Source organism: Cibotium barometz, chromosome 58 (genome assembly GCF_041138505.1).
Source record: "Cibotium barometz isolate CiBa-2024 chromosome 58, ASM4113850v1, whole genome shotgun sequence".
NCBI classification, from domain to species: domain Eukaryota; kingdom Viridiplantae; phylum Streptophyta; class Polypodiopsida; order Cyatheales; family Cibotiaceae; genus Cibotium; species Cibotium barometz.
Window position 1 is genome coordinate 37,378,733 of NC_141103.1, and position 9,619 is coordinate 37,388,351.

Consider the following 9,619-nt stretch of genomic DNA (forward strand, 5'->3'; position numbering starts at 1 on the left):
TAGTGTCAACCTCCATCTCTAACCCAGATTCAACGGTGATATTGCCATGTTTATCAATAGATAACTTTTCTTTTTTGGCCTGTGGTTGCTCATTGCTTTCGTCCCCTAGTCTCTTATCTTTTTTGTCCTTCTTGACCTTCTTATCTTTGGGGGGTGTCCTCTATTGGGAACTAGCACCTGCCAACAACTGTGAGAAGTGGGGTGGCGAGAGCTAGTCCAACGAGTCCGTGGCTTGGTATATGACTTGTGTGAGTAGGGGTGCTATTCCTAGGTAAGGGTCTTTTAGATTCTTTAGTGCCAACACACTTTTGATCTTTTTATATATGAGTTTTGCCCATATTTCTTTTGATTGAAGGGCATTCAGGCACATGTGAGCTTTGTTGAACTGAGCAAGTAGTCCTATATCCACATGGGTTGTGCAATGTGGCTTGTAAAAGGACAAATATGTATAATATAACCTGCATGGCATGATAAGATGAGGTAATAAGGACAAATATGTATAATGTGTCTTGTAAAAGGACAAATATGTATAGTATAACCTGCATGGCATGATAAGATGAGGTAATATGACATCCTCCCAATGCGGCTTATGCTTGTTTTGAAAACATGTGACCTTCTCTGCTGGCTTGTTTATTCTTTTGAAGTCCCACTCTCTAATGATGACCATGGGAAAATTGAATGACTGCCTAACTAAGGTAAGAAGATGGTAGTTTCTTGTCACACCAGCTTGTCATCAACTTGGGCTAGCATTTTGGGGATACTCTCCTTTAGAATCCACACGTGTTTAGGGTGTTCTTGGGCGCGTGAGTTGGCTTCCTTGGTGCCTTTGATACCCACACTTGTTCTTGGGCTTTGGGTGGGCACATAAGTTGGCTTCCTTGGTGCCTTTGATACCCACAGTTGCCTTTGGTTTCTCTTGTAGTGCCTCCTCATTTGTTAACGAAGCTTTTCCTCATTTTGGTTAGGCTTTTGACTCCTTGATTTTTGGTTTTATGGGATTTGCAGAGGGTTGATTGGATGAGTCCTTGATTTTATGGTTTTATGGGAAACTTCTCCTCTAGCATTATATCATGTATGGTTGTATTAGGAGTCATGTTCATGATATAAACTGCTATAGTCATGGCCTCAGCCCAATAGCTATGTGGCATATTCTTCTCTGCCACATCAACGCTTGTACTATCTTTGCAATGTGCATGTTTTTTCACACAGCAACTCCATTTTGTTGCGGAGTGTATCTACATGTAAATTGTCTCTGAATGCCATTCTTTCGCAAGAATTTAGAGAACTCTTTGGAGAGGTATTCTCCCCCTCCATTTGACCTTAGGCACTTCACATGCTTTCCTGTCTGTTTTTCAGCCATCACTCTGAAATTCTGAAAATGAGTGAACACTTCACTCTTCTCCTTCATGAAATACACCCACACTTTCCTCATGTGGTTATCAATGAATGTTATGTAGTACCTGCAACCTCCTATAGACATAGTCTTCACAGGACCCCATACATTTGAATGCACAACATCTAGTACATTTTTGCTCACATGTCTGTCATGTGAAAATACATGCTTTGTTTGCTTTCCAAATTGACATGCTTCACATACTTTTTACATACCTCACAATTTTTTTAGTTTGCATAGACTTCATTCTTTGCACATTTACATGCCCAATTCTCTTATGCCAAATATCTGTATCTGCAACAACTCCTGAACCATTTGCAAACATTGTAGCACTCACTTCAGGCATATTTACATTCAATGTAAACATTCTACCCACTTTGTTACCTTTTGCAACCAACCTACACTTATCTTTAAAGTCTTCTACATAATAGACATTAAGGTTAAACCGAACCTGCAAACCCTGCTCAATCATTTGGCCAACAGAAACCAGATTCTTTGTAATGTTCGGAACATGAAGTACATCTACAAGGTACTTCACCTTACCATCATGCATAGATAAATGGCACATCTCCAACATGGGTAATCGGATGAGCAGTGTCATCCCCTGCTGTTTCAACAAAACCTGGTCTTTCAAGACTCTTCATTTCCTTCAATCACTCACCGTGACTTGTCATGTGGTTCAAAGCACCTGAATCAACATTCCATACATCATCCTTACATGCTCCTACATCATTTCCAGACATAGCATTAACCACATGTTGCATAACAAATAACCTCTCATTATCCTCAATATTTATGGTAGAGGATGCATAGTTGTTTTGCTAAACTTTTCCATTTCACATGTCTCTGCTTCTTATAGCAATCTACCTGCTACACATGTCTAGGCTTAACACATTAAAAATAGCCTCGTGTATCATTATGCTACCTTTTGCCATTTACCTCGACCTCTTTGACTTCCCCTCCCTCTAAACTGGCCTCTTCCACCTGTGTGGTGTTGTTGTGAATTCTGGGACTATTGCTACTGTTGACCATAATTTTTATTGCCTGTTCAGCCACCACCTTGGCCACGTCCACAATCTCTACCTCTTCCTCTACCTGAACTTGTGTAGAAGACTTGCTGCTGTGAACTGTTTTTGTTTTGTGAAGACTGTTGATCTTCAGCATTGACACCAAATCTGTGAAGTTGGGAATGTTCTCTCGAGTCTGAATAGATGTTTTGAACATGATCCAAGCTTTTGCAGCCTTGGTAGTGTGTTGAATTAGAGTGAGAACAAAATCACTTATGTTAGTGACGATGGCACAAAGTGCATCAGCATTGCACCTTCTCCATGCTCAAAGAAGTGTAGCATATGGCAAAAGCATGTTTGTAGGTTGTTGGAGTCAAGACTTCCCACCACTGGTTCTGCATCCATTCCTAGAACAATTTCTAGGAGCTCATAAGAGTCTAGAATGGCATTGATTTTGAATTTCCAGAGAGTGTAGTTCGTCCCATCAAGCTTGCCTTCCGTGAGAGGTTGGTGGACGAATATGCAAGATTGATTGCAACAGCAGCAGCACAGCAGGCAACAGAGCATCAAAGATAGAAGCCATCACTCCTAGGATTCTATGCAAAGAAAGACTAAACTTTATGCACTATTCCTACTAAGAGAACCTAAGCTCTGATACCATATAAGAATATGGCACTGTGGAGAGAGATAGAAAGACAAAGCACAATAGACAATACAATAGATACACAATGGATTAAATTTAAAAAATTCTAATTATACCAAAGAGGTACAAGTGATGGTGTTGTCCACCCATGCGCTCTCCTAGATGGCGATCTAGATAGACTCTGGATGGAGGATGTACTAAGTGTATAAGGAGGTGGATACTCACGAGCATTGGATACCTTAGCTCATGGCAACCATGTCCACATATAGCACTGTAGGTGGTGTGGTAGACGCGTATACAATGAGGGTGGTTACACTGCATAGACACGATCATCGCCCGCGTATCAAGAACGTGGCCCACCGACCACTGCCTATTAATGATGGACGTGGTATCCGAGGGAATATCTTAGGGAATATTCATCAGGTCCCAGCTAACACTCCTACCCCCGAACATCTCCTAACCATTATCAATGGTCATAATAATGACCCCATCGACATCTAAGGTGGGGTTCCCAGTAAAGACATGCGCACCATGGCTACTCCTCATAATGGGGGCCTAACAAATGTGCATTATACATCAAAGTGAGATACATGGTGAGAGGCAAGAATTGAGTGTATACTAACATCTCAATCCCTTCAACTGATTCCAAGGTTTAGTTCTCCCTTTTCTTGGATTCCATACTTACAGTGTGAGTGCAATGAAAGACGATGTAGTTTACATGTACATATTTTTTTCCTCTCTCCAAAGAAGTGCCGATGTCACATACATGTACATGCAAGAAACATATTTTTCCCCTCTTTCCAAGAGGTGCCTATGTCACACATACATGTACATGCAACATGTAATTAACACAAAGTAGGATCACTCTTAAGGATGGTATTTTCTTCAAATTTTGTGAGAATGGAATCCATCAAATAAGTCATTTTTAGCATGTAAGATGTATAATGCAATGAAACAAATAAGTTATTTTTGCATGTAAGATGTATAATGCAATGAAACATGTTTATGTTTATAGACAACTAATACCTTTGATCCTTGGATAGTAAGCCCATGGGTTTAAATAAAAACATTGACAAAATATTATGGAAAATGATATAGTTTTGTTAGAAAATTAATTGTATATCAACTATTGTGAAATGCTTAAAATGGAATGTTTGATATTTGTAGATTGATAAATGGCCATGGAAAAAAAATGCGACAATACTTATACTCACAAACTATTTAATAATAAGTAATGTTTGAAGCACATCATTGATCACAAGATTAGTTATTAGCAACAAACCCCACTAGCTATAATTGTTCAGTGTAATGTTTTTTAATCACTATTGTTACTCTTAGCAACCTAATAAAGAGTATAAAAGAAGAAGAACTTAACACAAAGATAATGTCCACCAATAGGTAGAACACCTCAAGGGGTCAATGTATCCCACTGTCCCTCAAAAATTGTTCAATTTTTTTTTAAATTGATAATGTATAGTTATCAATGTAAAGTTCTTGATATAACACATTTTTTCCAACATAATTATACATGTTTGATATAATTATCCACATTTTTTCCAACATAATTATGCATGCTTGATATAACATAAATTTTCCAACGTAATTATCCATGTGAACATGTCCATGCACAAAAAAAAGCAAGCTTTATTGGAGAGATTAACATGGTTTAAATCTATTAACTTAAGACTATGTCTAATAAAATTGTATCAATAATACTTAAGATTATGTCTAATAAAATTGCATCAATATGAAGCCTTACAACACAAACACCTCCAAATTCTTCTCGAATGTCTAATAGGGGGGAGAGACAAGTTTTCTCTCCAAATGCTTCTCGAATGTCTAATAGGGGGGAGAGACAAGTTTTCTGCTTCGCTTCCGGCTTCCTTCGCAGATTGATACCCCTGTTGAATTTATTCAATAACATGGAGTGACACAGATTGATACTTTCCTTCCGGCTTCCTTCGCAGATTGATACCCCTGTTGAATTTATTCAATAACATGGAGTGACACAAGATCCTCATTAGTTGCCAAAAACTCCGCTTCCTCTCATCATCATCCAAGCCTTCCACCATATTGACAGTCTCTGCAAATGATCAGTCCTGGCAGCAGTAGCAGTCGACAGAAGCAGCGGGCATCGCTCTTCTAGAGTTACCTTAACTTTCTTCTTCCCCCTGTGGAGCATTAGCACACATCTTAACTCTCGCTTGCCTGAGCCAAGGCCATCCCAGCAGCAAATTAAAATCAGCCTGAGCTCCTTCCATATCCAATACCACTAAAGACAACTGGAACTGTATTCGAGCCAACTCCACCATATCCTGCAGAATTCCCAGAGGATGCACCTGCCTTTGATCTGCCATCCGAACTAGAAAAGGTGATGCCTCCCATTGCATTAAGTCATACTTCAGACAAGTAACGGTGGTTATGATATTGACTCCAGACCCACCATCCAACAGCACTTGATCAATCAGATGTCCTCTATACTTCACTGTAGTTACCAGAATACAAGTGTTGGGCAGCAGTACCTCATCCACCAGGCCTTCCATCTGCTAAACTGCATGGCTTGCGAGTTCTTCCGCATGTTGTTTCCTTTGGTTAGTAATCTGATCTCTGAATATGGGTACCATCTCCAACTACTGCCCCACCGGTATAGTGATGGGGTACTGCCATAAAGATGGGATTTCCGGAGTCGAAGTCGGACTCGATACCCTGATAGTCTCATTGCTCAATCCCCTTTGTTGGCTATGTTTTCTGGCATGTCCACTCCCGTTGTGGTACTCTGTCTACTCGTATTACTTTCTCCGATCTCCCAGATAGGAACCGTACTTTGCCCCACTTCAGAATATACTGGCGGGGCCGACTGGTTCGCAACCCAAGTTGACAATTCATGCCCCTCATCGCCTCCTGCTGTGGCCAGTTGATAGGATCCTTGTCTATGACATCTTGTGCCTTCACCTTAGCACCGGATCTAGTTACAATATGGACTGTCGGGGCTTCATCTAATGCAACCAACTACACCATACTGACACTCGGAACCTTTCCTGCCAACTTTGATTACTTTTTCGCCTTCTTGGCATCGTACGCTGTTGCCTCCAGACATTCTGACCACCAATGGCCCTCTCGAGGCAAAATAGACAAGTTTTAGGGCGCGCAATGGCACCGCAACCTCGACCTCTTCCACCACCTCTTCTGCCTTGAACGAGCTACCCTGGAATTCCTGCTGCGTCTGGGCAAAAGATACCGTCGGGTCAAATGATTCTGTACCATGCCATCCGCCTCTGCCTTCCTTCCGTGCTCTACCATTATAATGGCAATCTTCCGTATTATGGGTAGAAGATTTACAAATCTCACACCAGCGCTTATTCAAAGCACATTCGTGCATAGGGGGTGCCCTGGATTCTTGCATGTAATGCACCAAAGACCCTTATCTGTGTTCTTTCCAGTCTCATTTTGACTTGAGGAGCTTTGCGAGTGCTCCGCATGGTGCTCATTTGTATGGTCTTTCCCCTTCTTTGACCCTTTCTTGGACTTCTGGCTTCCTCATTCTCTGAGTCCTCATTGTCATCAGAATCCGACTCCGAACTATCATCAGAATCTTCACTATTACTTTCCTTACCCTTTCCTTTTTCGGTCTTCCTCTTGGTTTTACTACCCTTGCCTTTCCCATAAGTGTCTAATGAGTGGCCCGCCTGTATAAGCTTGCTCAATGACATCTTCCAAGGGTACAGTTACCATATCCACTGTTGCCATTGTCGTCCACACGGATCCTTTGTGAGACCTGTCACAAAGTACGAATTCAACACCTCCGAGGCTGGTCGTTGATGCTGGAACCCTCTGCAACAAGATTTGAAAATAGGCTGCATAATTCTCCACATCCTTTCAACCTTGCTTTAACCCCCGTAGGCCCTCTAGGATTTGCGGCACTGTCTTCTCTTTCCTGAATCGTTGCAAAAACGCCCGTTGTACCTCATCATGAGTCGAGAAGCGATCCACTGGATACTCTGCCAACCAACACGCTGCTTTACCCTGTAGCATTGTCTCAAACACCACCTCCTTACGTGTGGCATCCACTGCCCCAGGCACGTTTAATACAAAGTATTTGTCGAACTGTCTAACATGAGCATTAGGGTCTTCCAAGGACTTTCCACGGAATTTGTTATATCTGACGGGTGTTGCCGCCACCGTTACTACCGGAAGCAGAAATAATTGTCTTGCAACTCCATATGGTGAACCAGGTATCGGACTATGCCTTCTCAGTGACTCAGATTCCGAATTCCGTCTTCTTACTGCACAGGCAACGAGACGACCGAGCTCTTCGATGGGTTGGTTGAGGGCACCGATTCATCCTCACTTGTTTGTGGTTCCCCATCGGATGCAACACTATCACGCTCCGCACGAACTGGATTGCGGCCTCTGACGACGCGGTTCACCGGTACGGGGAACAATTGGCGACCCTCTCTTTTGAGCTCTCTAATCACTCAAATCTCTAGTTTTTTTTGCTTAAACACTTGCTAATCCTACTCCCAACCATAAACTATGCACAAAATCAAAACAAAAACAACTAAAATAATCAACAAAACAAATAAAAAAACCTAAAATTGAATGCCATAGTTACTTAGCATCGGGCAATGGAGACTCCATCGGATTCGAACAAGGAAGGCTTCGACAAGAAGCGGATTGGCACTCCCCGGGCAGTGGTGCTGCCAAAGATGCTAAGCTCACCCTAACATTGAAGAGCCAGGGAGAACCACCTCTATAGCCCCGTCCTCCCAACGCTCCACACTGTGGAAAGAACTCTCCAAACTAGCACCCAACAACCCAGTAAAAACAAAGATAAACTCAACCTTGTCCAAACCCACAAATATCAAACATCTCATCCACAACAAAACACACCACAATGTCTCCAAACAAACTCAAGGGTGACAAACCACAATAGGAAGACAATGGAGATTGGTGCTACCCTAGATTTCATTAGACTTGGATGGACTTTTTACAAGAAGAGAGTTCTTTGTTCCTTACATACTATGAGATCCTACCAGTACATGAAACCACAAAAAGGGCACCCGGGATATCTCAAAACAAAAGGCCAGTGGTCAAAGGATTAGCCAACCAGCAATACATGAAGGAGATCCAAAGCAATTGAAGCTTCATGTTCTGAATAGAGATGCTCCCCCACATGTAGAAGCATGCGTCAATTCTTCCCTCAAAGTAGCTATTAAAAAACTTCTTCCTCCGGGGCGATGACCTCCTAAGCAAGCATAAAAAACCTTTGATAAACTCCTACTTCAATCACGGTCTTGGTACCATCCGTTCAACAAGCCTCTTCATAGGCTCTTCTTTAGTTGGAGGTTTATGAGTCCTATCACAATTTCCCTTTAGTTGTGCATATCTGACAACTACCACAGCGGAGGCAATGGGCACTTCTTTAGCGGCCTGCTTCCCATACTTTCCTCAGCTCCAACGGAAGATACTGCATCACCAGTCTCTTGCTCTGTGTAGCCACCTACCATGCAGAGGCTTCTAGTTCTTTCCACAATTGCCACCTCATACAATGGGCCTTGTAAGGTTTACACCCATTAGCTACTCCAGCCTTTGATATATTTTAGCAAAAAAAACTTAATTGCCTTGGTCCTCCATAGGAGGTGTTCACACCTTCCATTACATTTCATGCATTGGCCAACCCATAAGAAATTCCTTGGCTATTCCTTGACGCACGTCCACAATGGGAATGGCTTTAGCCCTGCATCACACAAGCTCATAACCCTTACATGCCACGCCTTATTGCCATCCAAGTCGAGCACACTGACCACACAATGAGGCCTTCTTCTTAGATGAAAAAAAACCTATCATAGTTTGCCCACCCCTTCTTTGGTTAGAGCATTCATGCTCAACCAAGGATTATGGCAAAACTTTATTCAAATTAGCAACTCATACCATTCAGCCTCAACATAGTCCTCCTGGATCAAATGGCATAAGCATGTCCTCCCATGTTTTGTGACCATGAACTTTATGTCCACCAAGATCAAAAACTTGGATATCATTTGTAATATACATCTACACATCCCTTTTGCCTCTGTCAAATGGCCATCTTCTCCCAACATGCAATCTGGCTAGGTTGTTACCATTAAACACATCATTTACATACCTTTTGCTATGCCATATATCCTCTTGAGTGTACCAATCTAGGCCTCTATCAAGATCCTTTGTAGCATCTGAATCCACACATAGACTACATCTCATCACCATGCCTATCATGCCCAAACCCCCTATGATGTGGAGCCTCCTAGACCTCCACTTGTATGGCTAGTTGGACGAGGTACAAACCTTAATGTGGATGAGATATGAGCATTGGAGGCTAGTGGATTTGTGTTGTAAAAGGGAGTACACCAAGAAGCAATGATGCAGCCCATCGGTCAACAAGTACAAAAGTGGCATATCGCATAGGCATCCAAGAGAATAGATTTCGTAATTTCAAACACAGCTATACGGTCTTTAAGCATTTGTTCATTAAGGCCAAGCAGATGGAAGTGTTTGCAATTGAGACCAAGGAATCAATACTACGTAGTAATGAAAACTACC